Genomic DNA, 15,944 nt, shown 5'->3' with positions numbered 1-15,944 from the left:
AGCTAGGACTAAAAGCTGATTCTGGGTAGGGTAGCCTTCTGGTGAGGGCTTAAAAAGTAGGAGACAGCATAGAGTTTAGAATCCTGACATGACAAACAGTGACAGAAGATTATACCTTAGTTCAGATAATAAGATCATTTTCATAAAATCCAAAGAATTAATATATACAGAATAGTTCTGACAAAGTAGAATTAAATATTAAATTAGTAAGAAAAGGATACCTGAAAAAAAAACATTTTGGGAAAAACCCCCAAAACACTCCTAAATATCACTAGGTCAAAAATAACATTACAGAGAAAATTTTCCACAATATTTTCAACTGAATGATAGCAAAACAAAACAAAAGAAAAAAAAATCCTTCCTCCTATTAGTTTTTTTTTAATAGCTTTACTATAGTATAATTGAACAATAATTTGTTAGGTGAGACCAGAGCAGCATGTAGTCTTGGGCTAATTATTTCCCACTACTGAAGCAAGACCCTTCTGGGTTTTCTACCCAATGCCCTGTGAAGCATGAAGGTTTCCAGGATGACTTACAGAAACAAATATTATTCTTCTACCTGTGTCAACACCAGCCACTCTTACCTCCTTGGTCTTGGTTAGTTTCCTCACGCAATTCACTAGGCAGCTGTCCGCTGAATAGGTGAGGAGAATCCTCTATAGACCTCCAGAATTCTCTCCCTCTGAATTTCTCTTTTCTCTGGTGCTATGAGCATCAGCCACCTCTGTCTCCCTGGACTCTCTCAGATCTGTCTTCTCAACTAAGAGATTCACAGCCTTGGCTTCAGTTCCACCTTTTAGAGCTGTGGCTTAGAAACTCTTTAGGGCAGTCAGCTGGAACTATCATTTTTTTTTCAGTTCACAGGGATCCCTGCCCTTCATCACTAATGTGCAGTGTCCTAAGAGTTATTGTTTCATATATTTTGCCCTTAGAGTAGAGGAAGTGCACTTGTTTCAGGTGATAAGGTAAACACTATTCCTATTGCAATACTTTAAATTGGTTAGAAGCAAAAGACCACCTTCCATTAGTTTTAACGAAATAAAAAATGAATTACTAACTAGATACAAAATTTTGTATTGTGTGCTCTGATTCAAAACAATTTTAAGATACATTCAAGAAGTTTAATCTCTTGTAGGGAATATAAAGCATGAGGGTTAATCATTGAAATGCAAAGGCAAAAAAGGATAAGCACCAAATCAATGGGATAAAGGGATATGAAAGTTTAGATATGAAACATTGTTCTCAGCTCATAGCAGTAGAGAAAGTTTAATAGAAGAAAACACTTTTGAGGTGGATGGAAACCATAGGACAACCAGGAGAGGTAGAATAGTGGTCATTACAAAGTAAAGATAGACTGGTAGAAAGCCAGGAAGAATGTCAGGTGACAGACACAAGAGTAGCAAATTCTATCAAACATTTATGAAAGAAGTAATAAAAGTCTTTAACAAACTCTTTCAGAAAATACAGGAGGAGAAAGCCCTCCCCGACTCATTTTATGAGGTGATTATAACTCTGATAGCAAAACCTGGCAAAGATAGTGCAACAAAAGAATATTACAAACCAATATGTGTCATGAATATTGACATAAAAATCCTCAAAACAGCATTAGCAAATTAAATTCAGTGATATATAAAAAGAATATTTTATGACCAGTGTTGTGTACCCCAGAAATACAAGGTTTATTCAGCAAGATTTATTTCAATTTATTAATTGAAAAATCAATTAATGTAATTCACTGCATTAATAAAAAAAAAGGAAAAATTATACTAGTTTCTCAACAGATCTAGAAAAAGCAATTGACAAAACTCAACACACATTCATGAGGAAAATCCTTACAAACCAGGGAAATACCTCAGTCTGATAAAGGGCATCAAAAATTCCTTTAGCATATAACATTCTAAGGAATAAAAAAGGGAACACTTTACCCATGTGAAAGGAAAGGAGGAAAATATGAATGTCATTAAGTGCGTATGAGTGTGTTCAATATTATTAGTTTTCTGGAAAATGTAAATTAAAATCACAATGAGTTACCATTACACATCCATCAGAATAGCCAAAATTACAAAGCAGCACAAACCTAAATTAGTGAAGATATGGAGAAATTGGCACACTACCAGTGGTAAAGTTGGTATTCTATCAGTGGCAAAACCACATTGGTAAAGAGTTTGCTGTTTCTTAAGAAGTTACACCTGCTGTATGATCCAGCGATTCCATTCTCATGTATTCACCTACAAGATTTGAAGATGTATGTTTGTACAAACATTTACTGATGGATATTCACAGCAGCTTTATTTATAATGGCCCAAACTGAAATCAATAGGGGGATAGATAAATAAATTGTAGTATATTCATACAAGGGAATAATACTGAGCAATAAAAATAGCCTGTTGATAAATGAAGCACCATGGAAAAATATGTTGAGTGAAAGCAAGCTGAACACAAAAGGGTACATTCTCTAATAACCCATTTGTATGAAGCTTAAAACAGGCAAAGCTAATTTATGGTGATAGAATGTTGAGCAGTGATTGGCGAACATACTGGGAGGGGAATAAATGAGCTTTTGGAGGGGGTATAAATGTTTGGTATCGTGATAGCAGGGTGAATTATATAGGTGTAAACATTTATCAAAATGCATTGAATTATACGATTGAAACCAGTACACCTCACTTTTATGTACTATACCTCAATTTAAAATAAACTAATAGAAAAAAATGACACAAATATTTTCATGAAAATGTTATATATATATATATATGTATACATATGTACATATATATGTATATATATACACATATACATATACATTTCTGATATATTCCGAAGAAAGTAAGAAGTCCCTATATTGGATTGAAGCCTGTGACAGTACTTTCAAACATAAAGAAGTGCTGGATGCCAAATTTTACTTACAGAAATCATTGAGAACCGAGCAGAAGATTTATATTATGATATTCCATCAAAATAAGACCCACAGATTCTTTCTGAACAGGAAGTATCTTGTTAAAGTCATGTTTTTAGATAAGTATGTACAGTTGCAAGGGCATGTGTAGAGACTAGAATTAGGTAGAAAGGGATCTCTGCTCTACAAAACTACAACACATAGCTTCCTGTAAAGGAAAATCAGGCTGCTGGACAACTGCAAGCTGCAAAGTCCAAGGCCAAGAAAACAGTGCAGTGTATGAGCATCATGGAGCATAAACAAGTCCAAGGACATTCTTTCAGTGAATGAAGGACTCTATTTATTATTGAAATCTAGGAAAAGGATGGGTAATGGGCTAAAGCCAGAAAGTATTCACACAGGAGCAGCCAGTCTATATCTTAACCACATAAGCATTGAATTAGCCTGGAGGCACAGAGTCAACACCCAATTACTGAGGCAAGTGCAAAGAGAAGAGACATTGCAGTGCATTGTATTTAAATGCCTAATAAATAGAGATGCCCTTGCCTTTTCTAAAGATGCAATTAAGGACCTTCAGTTCCAGTAACCACATGCTCTGGAATTAAAATGGTTCTCTTTTATTTTTTTTTTCTATAGATGGTAGATGTTCCAGCACATGCTTCCTTCTAATACATTTTAAAAAGAGATTCAGTTCACCATTCAATCCATAGACAAGTATGGAGCATAGTTGCAATAAAGTCAATTCTGTGGGTATATAGGGGGCAGAGGGTTGATTAAAAATGATAATGATCAATATTATTCCTCCATGAAAATACAAAACATATTTGAGTTGAGGTGACAAAACTCATAGTTAATCTGTTTGGTGTTTGTTTGTTTGTTTGTTTGTTTGTTTTTTAACAAACCTACATAGCCAAATGAATTGTCCTTCTAACAGTGTCTTTGAAGCTGAATGTCTATTTCATCATTAGACCATTTTGAAACACCTTTAATAATTGTGCCAAGAACCTATGACATGTGATTTTACTAAGTATTCTGAAGAATTACAAATCGTGACTCTTTGAAGTGTCTTTGGTTTTTTTTAAGCAGTAAATAGTTCCTTCAATATAGATATTTCAGATAAAGAACAAGGTAATCCCATTATGGTTTTAAAAAGGGGAAAGAAAGGGAAAGAAGGTGTTGAGACAAAACAGTTTCCTTGTATGGAATATGTTCAGGCTCTGAAGAGAAATCCATTTTTAAAAAATGAGAAACTGTCCTATCAAATGTCTGGATGTTTCCAAATACCCAGCTGTTTGGCATTATGCAGTTCCTTCATCCGGTTGATTGAACAGTGAATGTTTCATTGTACATCTGCCTGTTTACTGCTGTGTAAACACTATCATTAGCTTTGTTATCATCGCTGCTACAATCTGACCACCTAAATAAATCCTCACATATACAGTTCATTAATGTTTTATACTTTTCCAAGGATTACTTATCTTCTGCAATCTTATCTTATCCTACAATCTTAAGTAAGTGTGTCAGGTATGACTTGACCCACTTTCCAAATAAGACACGGTCAGGGCCTTGATTTCACTCACTGGAAATTTGTGCAGGTTAGGAAAGAGGACAAGGAGATTGATGCCTGAGCTGTGAAGGAGTCCTGCCTCCCTGCCGATTTCCATATTGTCCCCTATGACTGACTTCCAGGGAGGATCATCTCAGGAATGGTCCTGTTCCACACTTGTGCTCCAAGTATTGTTCTCTGTTAAAATTTCATCCCATTGTCCTCAAGAACTAATTTTTCCCTTTGCATGAGAGAGAACTGAACATAAAAAATATTTTCACCTATATCTCCTGTAGGCAGATAAATCATTGGAACTTTTCATTCTCTTATTTCATACTCTGATCTCTTTTGAAATTGCTTCTAAATCATTTTTATCACATAATTACAAAATATTGTTCTTTTTGACTTAGGTATCTGAATAAACCAACACTCATGTTTATTATTCTACTTAGGGGGAGAATTCCTTCTTGGGGATGGAGGGCAAAGAAAATTTAAGATTATGTATTGGAGTTAGTTCTCTTGAGTAAAAGAGCACCATGCTTTTTTATAGCATAGAAATATTTTTGCAAGTGAAATCATATAATAGTTACAGACCACATCAGTAGCTTCTTGTTAATTCAGTAATAAACAAAAGTCACAGAGGATCAAAGTTATTTGCTCTAAGATCTCCTAGAATGGAACATACATAATTGGGGATATAAATTGAGTGCCTCTGCCATGCTTCACCTTTACTCCACCCTTCTGTTTTCCATTTAAGCCTGTCCATTCTCTGTCATAGATTTGTTATAGGCACAGTTTTAAAATTTAATTTTGCTAAATCTGGAACATCCATCTAGTAAATATTCAATTTAATTCTCAAAGGTATTTTTAGTTAACCACTGTTCTTTACCTTTAATGTCTAACTCTTTAGCCTAAATTTGCACTTAAACTTTCTCAAATCATATCCTGTACATCATATAAGCTCTTTAAAAAACAGCATGATAAATCTTATTGAGAGGGTGAGGGGGATTTAGTTCTAATCCATGTAACTAGCTGAATATACACATAAGTTTAGTTCCAAAATATAGAAAGATTTCCAACTAGCAACCCAGTGATAAAACATAATACTACCTTTATATAACAAAGGTATACCTCAAGCTGTACTATGACCATAGGAAGCCCTCAATGATTGCACCCTGCATTTGATGGACAGAGCTTAGGGAATAAAATTATATTAAATAAGTAAATTTGCTAAGATTTTATGAGTACTGATTCTGAGAGACTAACTGTCCTCATGACAAGCCTACTTTCCCTTATAAAGAGGAAAGGCAACTTGTCTAGCATCACTCCGTTGTTAGGTGGTGACAGGCTTATACTCTGAAATACAATGCTATACTGCCTCCCTCTTAGAAAAGAGACTGCCATTAGTACATCTGCTCAGGTTCTTATATATTTCTCCTAATTGTCCCACACAGTTTTTACTGGAATTCATAGAGCTTGTCCCCAGTGCCAGAGTATGCATCAGAGACAGAATTTGAACATAACTTATGAACTAATGCAATGTTTTGTGTATCCATTTGAGAAACATTTATAAAGTGCATACTATGTTCCTGGCACATGTAGGTGAACATTCTGAAAGGAAAGTGGGTGTACAGTTAGTCACAATACAATGCAACGTGGGTGATCACAAACCAGAGAGGAGCTTCAGCAGAGGATGGAATGAAGTCTCATGTGTCATAGAGCCTTCATGTCCACACTCAATGTCTACTTTCATTCCCTTTAGCACACTTGCCAAACTATTTCTAATTCTCCAAGCTGGTAATCCTGCCTCTGCTCTTTTTTTTTTTTTTTCCTAAATTCTAGGTCCTCTACCACAAGCTTTTCAATTCTCTTCTTTCCCTCTGACCATCACTATATCACCACCAGTCTTTCTTTCCTATTTTTAATTCCTATTTACCCTTCCACCCCAGCTATGGATAATAACCTTGCCCATCTCCTCCATGTCCTCCAGGATCTGGCCTCATAATTGCTTCTTCTGATTATTTCCCCTCAGACTAAAAATATACCCCAAGTATCTCATATGCTTAAAAATGAAAAACACAACAGCGATGATAAACTTTCATCTAGCCAGCTGAACTATTACTTTTCTATATATTTTTTTCTTCTCCAAGAAGCATACCCACAGAAGTGACTGCTGCCACTTCTCTCTCCATTGCACTTTTAATTCAAATCAAACTACACCAAGACTCTCTTTTCTCATCAGTTCAAATCCAATGTATTGTCCTTAGCCTCCATTCTGTTTTACACTTCATATACATGTCACTTTGACCCAATTCCTTCCTCCTACTGCCTTCATATTCCTAAATTCCATTAAATTTCTCTCAAGCAGTATTTTCCTGACTGATTCTAATGTATCCTCAGCACTCTTTAAATATCATTCTAAATATTTTTCTCTACCCCAAATTAAATATTGCTTCTGCTTAGAATGGACTTCCTGTTATCTGTCTGCTCAAATTCTGTGCATCATTCAAGGTCCAAAGTGAGTATCATCCACTCTGTAAATACCCTGTTTTCTCTTCACCAAAATTTAGTGCTTTCCTCTGTGCTTCCATAACACTTAGTAATATTTTTCACATTTGATTTTTGTTGCTGTTTCTTAAATTATGAAACTTCAAAAGTAGAGAGAAAAAAATGTAACAACACTTATGCCCCAACAAATATTAACATTTTCTATATTTGTTTCAGATACATTTTTTAGGAAAAAATATACATATGACAAAACCCTCTGCTTTCTCAGAGAAAAACCACTGTCTTACAATGATTCTACTTAGAAGTAATAGACTATCTGTTCTATGTTTTGAATGCCTACATGTATGTATGTATGTTTATATATATTTATAGTACACATATAAATGCATGTATATATATATGTGTGTGTGTGTGTGTATATGTATAATATACCCTTAAATATGTAATATTGATGTCTCTGTTTAATTTTTTTCTATAAAGTGGTGCTGCACATATACTTTATAACTGTTTTTTTGTGAAACATGTTTACTAATTTTTATAGGTTGATATGGTAAAAAAGGATCATTAATTTTAAATCTACATAGGAATTCAATCACACCTACCCATTCATATATCAATGGACATTAAGGATTTTATTGTTTTTGTTTGTTCCATTTTACTCTTACAAACATTGCTAGGATAAACATTTTGTATTTGTTTTTTTGGGTATATGTGCAGATATTTTTGTACAGTGTATCTAGAGTGACCACAAAGTCTTCATATACTGATAGGAAGTGATTTGAATGCTCTCTTCTATTCTAAATGTAAAGTTGATTTTTCTCATCTGATCTTGCAGACACTTCCCCTGGAAGTCATTAAGACAGTTCCTAATAGCTCTTTTCAGATCATCGTATGAGCAAGGATCTCATGTATGGAGACTATGTAGTTGCTGTGTACAATGAAAGGGCATTGTTGAATCATTAGTAAATGTTGCTAAATAGATTGGTCCTATTCAAACTCCCAAAAGGAATACATAAAAGTTCCCTTACTCTAAGTCATTGCCAAGAATTTGTATAGTCAGGTTTTTAATTGTTTTGCCTGATGAATTACACAATTTATGAATCTCATTTGTTAGTGAGTTATTTTAGTTAGTAAGAATTTCACTTGGTATAAGTGAAAATTAGCATTTTTTGTATATATATTGGCAATAACTATCTATATCTTAAGGCTTGTCTATCCATAATCTTTGCCTACTTTATACCATGCTATTGTTTACTACTGAATTCCAGAACTTCTGTGTAGAGTCTGTACTAACACTTTGTACTATGTATAAATATGTACTTTCCTCTGTAGTATATCACATTGGTAATGTCATTCTGTCTTCATTTAAATGCAGTCAAATACATCAAAATATTTCTATATGATTAGACATATTTAAGTAATCATCTTGAATGTGATCGTTCTGAAGATATTTGGTAATAAATTATGTTATTTTATGTATTTTATAAAATTTTGAAGGTTTTTTTTTTACACTTACATTTTTGGGGTCCTTGGGTGGCTCAGTTGGTTGAGTGTCCAGCTCTTGATTTCGGCTCGGGTCATGGTCTCACGGTTTGTGGGATCAAACCCTACATCCGGGTCTGTGTTGACATCGCAGATCCTGCTTGGGATTCTTTCTGTCCCTCTCTCCCTGCCCCTTCTCCTGTTTGTGCACTCCCCCCCTCTCAAAATAAATAAATAAAACATTTTTTAAAAGTTTACATTTAGGTTTTTAATGCGTCTAGATTTTACGTTGTTAAGATACAAATAAGTTGATTTGGGTTGGAGATAAAAGAATAGAAAAAGAATGGCAAATTATACTTTCATCTTACTGTAATCCATATCTCTATGAAAATCTTCCTTAAATAACAATAAGCATGTATTACTTTATCTTTTTAATAAAAATGAGATTAATATCCAAGCATTCATTTCCGAAGTCAGTAATATCAAACACATTAACAATGTTGATTCTTGATGCCCTGAAGAGAAGAAAAAAAATTAAATACTGTTCAATTGTAAGAGTTACACAACTGCTACAGAAAAGATGGGGGAAATTTTATGTGTAATTTCATCAGTGGGGGTGAAAAAAGATCACTGCAAGTCACTATATAGTCTTTTTCTTTTTTAAATTTTTTTTCAACGTTTTTTATTTATTTTTGGGACAGAGAGAGACAGAGCATGAACGGGGGAGGGGCAGAGAGAGAGGGAGACACAGAATCAGAAACAGGCTCCAGGCTCCGAGCCGTCAGCCCAGAGCCTGACGCGGGGCTCAAACTCACGGACCACGAGATCGTGACCTGGCCGAAGTCGGACGCTTAACCGACTGCGCCACCCAGGCGCCCCTATATAGTCTTTTTCAAATAGCAGTGACAGTGATCATAATCAAAATTCCAAGGGGCTCCTGGGTGATCCAGTTGGTTAAGTGTCCAACTTTGGCTCAAGTCATAATCTTGTGGTTGGTGAGTTTGAGTCCCACCTCAGGCTCTGCGCTGACAGCTCAGAGCCTGGTGCCTGCTTCAGATTCTGGATCTCTGTCTCTCTCTGCCCCTCCTCAGCTCGGGCTCTGTCTCTCTGTCTCTGTCTCTCAAAAATAAATAAACATTTAAAAAAATTAAAAATCCAAGTAATTTTGTATGCTTCATTCCTGAAATCCAAATTTTTAAAAAAATTTCTATTCATTTATTGTGTGATGACTGTGAATGTTTTCCAGAAGATGGGTCCACATCAGCTAAGTACTATATCATAGATTTTTTTTTTTACATCTACCTTCTCCATCATATGTAATGTCCTTGAGAACAGATAAAAGAGTTTGGGAATTTTTGGAAAAGCCAAATTTCTGAGTGGAGTGAACATACAATGTAGGTGCTCAATAGTTTCTTAGCTGATTAGAACTGAAATCCTTTGTACCCATAAACAATGGGGCTTATAGAAGTAGGACAATGAGCTATCTCAGACCAAGGATAAGAAGATTCAACTCTATAAGAGTTGTTTTTATTGTTTTATAAATTCTTCTTTGTTTTTGTTCACATTCTTGGAATTTAAATTACTTTCCCCACTAGAACCCCCACAGTCTAGCTACATTCTACCTTTCTGGAATATTTCTAACTCACTAAGAATCCAAACAACATCTACTGCTCCTAATTCTCTGAAACTATAGAACTCCACATACAGATCTTTAGTTTTTCTACTATATTCATTTGTTCTTCCTGAAATAGACCTATGATAGAGTAGTTCCCAATTCCATTCTACCATGTGCAAAACTCACTCAACCTCCATGGTTAGTTTTGTCAAGCATGTGTTTACCAATTACCATACTTTTCAGTGAAAAAGAAAGACCGTTGAGGATGATACTTTCCACAATTAAAAAACTGAAAAAAAAAAGGTAACTGGAAAGCCTAGTTGTTATCTTTATTCAGATATTCATCTTCTTAGGGTCTCATTTTATTTATATAGAATGAGAAATATTGGAATTCTCACTCTTATAGACCATTTCTAGAAGTAATATTCTATCCAACTACTCATTTAAGAGCTTGCTTTCATAATTTCCCATGTACTGTATGTTTACTTCACATTTTTATTGATCTTTCAGTTGTTTTCATTGTAACATGCTCATGTGTCATGCTATTCCTGATTTATTGCAAATGTTAGTTATATAAAGTCAAATAGAGCTATTGCTCTTAAAGGTCATGTTCCCATGCAAAATTCCTTCTTTTCACAAATACCTTTCTAGAGAAGTCCATTTATTCATGTAGATGTGGCCAATTATTACAACAGAGAGACAAATAAACCCAAACGAGCTGTTTGCACTTACACAATCACCAAGAATGAGTTGCCTGCTGCGCTCCTGGAAAATCTTGATATACTATTTTGTGATTGTTTCCCCAAATTCAATAAGATTTTTCTGTGAAATACTAGTACCTGGGCTGAATTGCATATTAATTTATAAACACAAATTATGCAGAAATAGAATTACTGTATTTTTATTCTTTGACTAGGTCATTTTTCTCTCTTAGCCACAATACCTTGGAAGAAAAAAAAAGGGATTTTTACAGAATGAAATTCTTTCATAAAACTCATGATTCCTCATATTTTTTTATACTATGGATTAAATATTTCCATACATCTTTCTTATACATTAGGACATACATAAAAATGCACGTTGATTTTAAGTGACAGAAATGAACCTCTTTATTTTAAAGTAAGATTATTGCAAAAAGTTCCATAACATTTGACATATAAAGAAAGTATTTATTTTCCTTGGATAAAAGAATACCTGCATGAATTGCACCAACAGTGCAAGAGGGTTCCCGTTTCTCCACATCCTCTCCAGCATCTATAGTCTCCTGATTTGTTCATTTTGGCCACTCTGACTGGCGTGAGGTGATATCTGAGTGTGGTTTTGATTTGTATTTCCCTGATAAGGAGCGACGTTGAACATCTTTTCATGTGCCTGTTGGCCATCCGGAGGTCTTCTTTAGAGAAGTGTCTATTCATGTTTTCTGCCCATTTCTTCACTGGGTTATTTGTTTTTCGGGTGTGGAGTTTGGTGAGCTCTTTATAGATTTTGGATACTAGCCCTTTGTCCGATATGTCATTTGCAAATATCTTTTCCCATTCCGTTGGTTGCCTTTTAGTTTTGTTGATTGTTTCCTTTGCTGTGCAGAAGCTTTTTATCTTCATAAGGTCCCAGTAATTCACTTTTGCTTTTAATTCCCTTGCCTTTGGGGATGTGTCGAGTAAGAGATTGCTATGGCTGAGGCCAGAGAGGTCTTTTCCTGCTTTCTCCTCTAAGGTGTTGATGGTTTCCTGTCTCACATTCAGGTCCTTTATCCATTTTGAGTTTATTTTTGTGAATGGTGTGAGAAAGTTGTCTAGTTTCAACCTTCTGCATGTTGCTGTCCAGTTCTCCCAGCACCATTTGTTAAAGAGACGGTCTTTTTTCCATTGGATGCTCTTTCCTGCTTTGTCAAAGATGAGTTGGCCATACGTTTGTGGGTCTAGTTCTGGGGTTTCTATTCGATTCCATTGGTCTATGTGTCTGTTTTTGTGCCAATACCATGCTGTCTTGATGATGACAGCTTTGTAGTAGAGGCTAAAGTCTGGGATTGTGATGCCTCCTGCTTTGGTCTTCTTCTTCAAAATTACTTTGGCTATTCGGGGCCTTTTGTGGTTCCATATGAATTTTAGGATTGCTTGTTCTAGTTTCGAGAAAAATGCTGGTGCAATTTTGATTGGGATTGCATTGAATGTGTAGATAGCTTATGGAGGAAAGCAGCTAATTCTAAATATAATATGGAAGATCACAGAATCTTTCCAATTCAGGGTAACAAAAAGAGAAGACTTTCTAAGCTATCAAGACTTACAGTAAAGCTGCATAAATTATTTGTTATTGACAATAGGAAGCAAAATCAAGCAGTGGAACAAAGGGCATAAGAATAGACCCAGAAATTATGGATTTTGTAAATAAGACTAAAATACTTTTCCAAATCAGGAAGGAAAATAATAGACTATTCCTGATAAAATAGATTAACCAAAAACACAACTATGATCCTTACCTCATACCATGTACAAGAATAAATTCCAGATGGATTTAACATTTAAATACAACAATAAAATTTCTTAAAGGAGAAAATATATAGAATAACTTTATAACCTCAGATAGAAAGGGATTTTTGAAAACAAGATGGAAAATGTTATAGAATATAAGCAAAATTTCATATTTTATTACAATAAAATATAATTCTTAAGTACAGCAAAATAGCATACCTGATTTTAAAATTAAAACTACACACAAGGAAAATTTATTTACAAATATTCATATGGCAAAATATGAGAATCCACAACATATAAAGAGCATCAACAAACCAATTTAAAACATGCAAACACTGAGTAGAAAAGAAATTAAGTAATGGAGATTAAGAGACATTTCAAAGAAAAAAATTATTAATAGCCAATAAATGCAAATAAATATATTCAACTTCACTTGTAATCTCCAAATGATTTTAAAACAATAGATGCCAATTTATATTAATTTGTTTGGCTAAAATGGAAAGAGGGGAACAGAAGATCATTATTAGGCAAACACTGTAATAATAACTGTTTTGGACAAGATGCATTAATAGATGCTAAAAAATAGGTAAATTTTTGAAGAGAAAAAGATCTTGTACAATCTTAGAGTATCTCCCTCAAGGTATTTATTAACTACAAAGTGAAAGAGTAATTTCACAGTGGAGAAACTTAAACACCACCTTACCCAAGTGATCAAGGTTAACACCACCAGTAATGATATGCTGATATCATTAATCCCTTGATACTATGCACCATGGACATGTCAAGTCTGTGGCATTGTTGCCCACCCCCCCAAAAAAAAACCCACATAGTCTCAGTCCAATCTTGATAAAACATGAGATAAACCCAAATTGAGGGATATACTAAAAAACAACAGATCAGTATTCTTCAGAACTGTCAGCACTAGGAAAAACTGTGGAAATGTTACAGACTGGAAAAGCCTAAGGAAAAATAGCAACTAAATGTAAGGTGGGATTTTTAATAGGATCTTAGAACAGAAAAAAGAGAAAAGATCAGAGGAAAAACTGGTGAAATTTGAATTAAGGTCTGTCGTTTAGAGAATTGTATTGTGCCAATGTTAGCTTCCTGGTTTTAATAATTGCAATATGGTTACATAAGATATTAATCTAAAAGGAAGCTGGATGAAGGACATATGGAAACTCTCATTTAATATTTTTGCAACTTTTCTGTAAGTATAAAATTATTTCAAAATTAAAAGTTAAAAAGAGATAATGAACTGCATGTAAAGAAACAAACTTTCATTAATTGTTGGGAAGAGTTTCAAGAGCAATTTTTTAACACATGGGAAAGTTTAATATAAGCATACTCTTTAACCCAACACAGTCTCTTCCAGGCATATAGTTTAGGGAATTATTTTCAAATTTGAGTTGTAATCCATTAATGGGTAACTAAATTGATTTAGTGGTTACATTAGAATCTTTGAGAATTCAGAACATAACAATAGGAGAGAATAGAAGAGAAAAGATAATGTCAAAGCATATCACAGTAACAGAATTGTTTTGTGAATATAAAACTTGCGTATGTGTGTACTGTGCCAGCATGTACAGGAGACGAGAAGCACCTTAAAACTTTTATATGAGTTGCATCTCTATTTCTGAGTGGTGAAAACCCTGCATGCAGGTACACCACACTGTTGTGTGTAAAGGATTTTGTTGTCAAATATATTTCTTATTGAGGATGGATATCAGCACCATTTGTCTAGAGAAGTTCTAGAACTTTTAAGAAATAGGTTAGAATAATTTGAAGGTGTGTCTGACAGAGTGAAAAATATTGGAAACAAATGTGGAGCTAAAAAAGAATGATTAGTCAAACTGCTATGTATGTAGACAGTGGAATATTATACACCAAAAATTGACAAATCTGTTCCATTGTCTGCTTTTGAAAATTTTTATTATAGCATGACCCCCAATTTTTTTATGTATTGTCTATATCTCCTTTTACCTCTAAAAGCATATTTGAGTAGCTCCAACACACAGTGGGTGATGTAAACTAAAATAGTTATTATCTTGCTCTTTACAGAAAAAATTTGTTGACCCCTGCTACATAAAAATAACAATAATAATAAAAGTGGAGCTACATATGTCCACATGGTTAAATCTAAAAAATACAATGTCCCATGGAAAACAGTTGCAAAATAATATGTCATTTTAGGACTTTTAAAGTGTTTTTAAAGTATATAGTTTTATTATATTTATATAATAAATGTTTGTAATATAAATGTATAATATACATAAATATAATATTCATATGTGTACAATCAAATACATTAAATATATTATTATTTATGTACATAGTTTTTTTAAGTATATTTTGAGAGAGAGAAAGAGAGAGCATGAGGTGGGGAGGGGCAGAGAGAGAGGGGGAGAGAAAGACTCTCAAGCAGGCTCCACACTGTCAGCCTGAGCCTGGTACAGGGCTTGAACCTGGGAACCTGTGAGATCATGACCTGAGCTGAAATCAAGAGTCAGACAATAAACTGAATGAGCCACCCAGGTGCCCCTATAAATAGTTTAATTGTGAAAAACATTCATGTGTTAATTTTTCTACATAACAAATTACCACAAACATAATGGCTTAAAACAAAATCCACTTATTAGCTCACAGTTCTATAGGTCAGAAGTATGAACCTTCTGACTATAGGTCAGAAGGTGCTGGGTGACTGAATTCTTTTTTCAGGGTCTCACAAGATTGATATCAGGGTATTGGGTGGGGCTGCTGTCTTATTAGAGGCTGGAGTTTCTTTCCAAGCTTATCCAGATTGTTGGACAATTATAGTTCCCTGAAGTATACAAAGAGGCTGTCGTTTTCTTGTTCTGTTAGCTGGAGTTGTTCTTATTGTCTGCATTCCTTGCCACATGACCCCTTCTATTCTCAAAGCCAGCAAGGGAGCATCCCCAGCACCACCACCATAACTACAGTTGAATCTTTATTACATTTTGAATGTTTTTAACCAGGCTCCTTGATTAGATCAGGCTGTTTGAGAATAAACTTTTTGTTAAAGGTCAGTTGATTTGGTACCTTAATTATATCTGCAAATTCCAATCACAGCAGCACATAGATTAGTGTTTGAATAATAGGAGAAGGTGAGTGTGTACCAGATGCTGGGAATCTTGGGAACCACCTTAGAATTCTGCCTATACAATGTTATAGAATGATAAAAACCATTTAATATTATTATTTACTCCACGAATGGTTAGATACAGACATATTTATTCTAAGAGGTACTTCGATGTCTTGAAATATATCTGTAATATTTCTTTCCTCAAATAAATGAAAGAAATATGGCAAATTATTAAAGGGAAATTGTGTTACATATTTAAGACATAGATGTGTATCAAAGTGTTCTTTATCTTCTGTATGTTTGAATTTTCCCAGTGAGATAAAAAT

Source organism: Neofelis nebulosa, chromosome 11, assembly GCF_028018385.1.
Source record: "Neofelis nebulosa isolate mNeoNeb1 chromosome 11, mNeoNeb1.pri, whole genome shotgun sequence".
NCBI classification, from domain to species: Eukaryota; Metazoa; Chordata; class Mammalia; order Carnivora; family Felidae; genus Neofelis; species Neofelis nebulosa.
Note: the sequence above shows the minus strand (reverse complement) of the source record.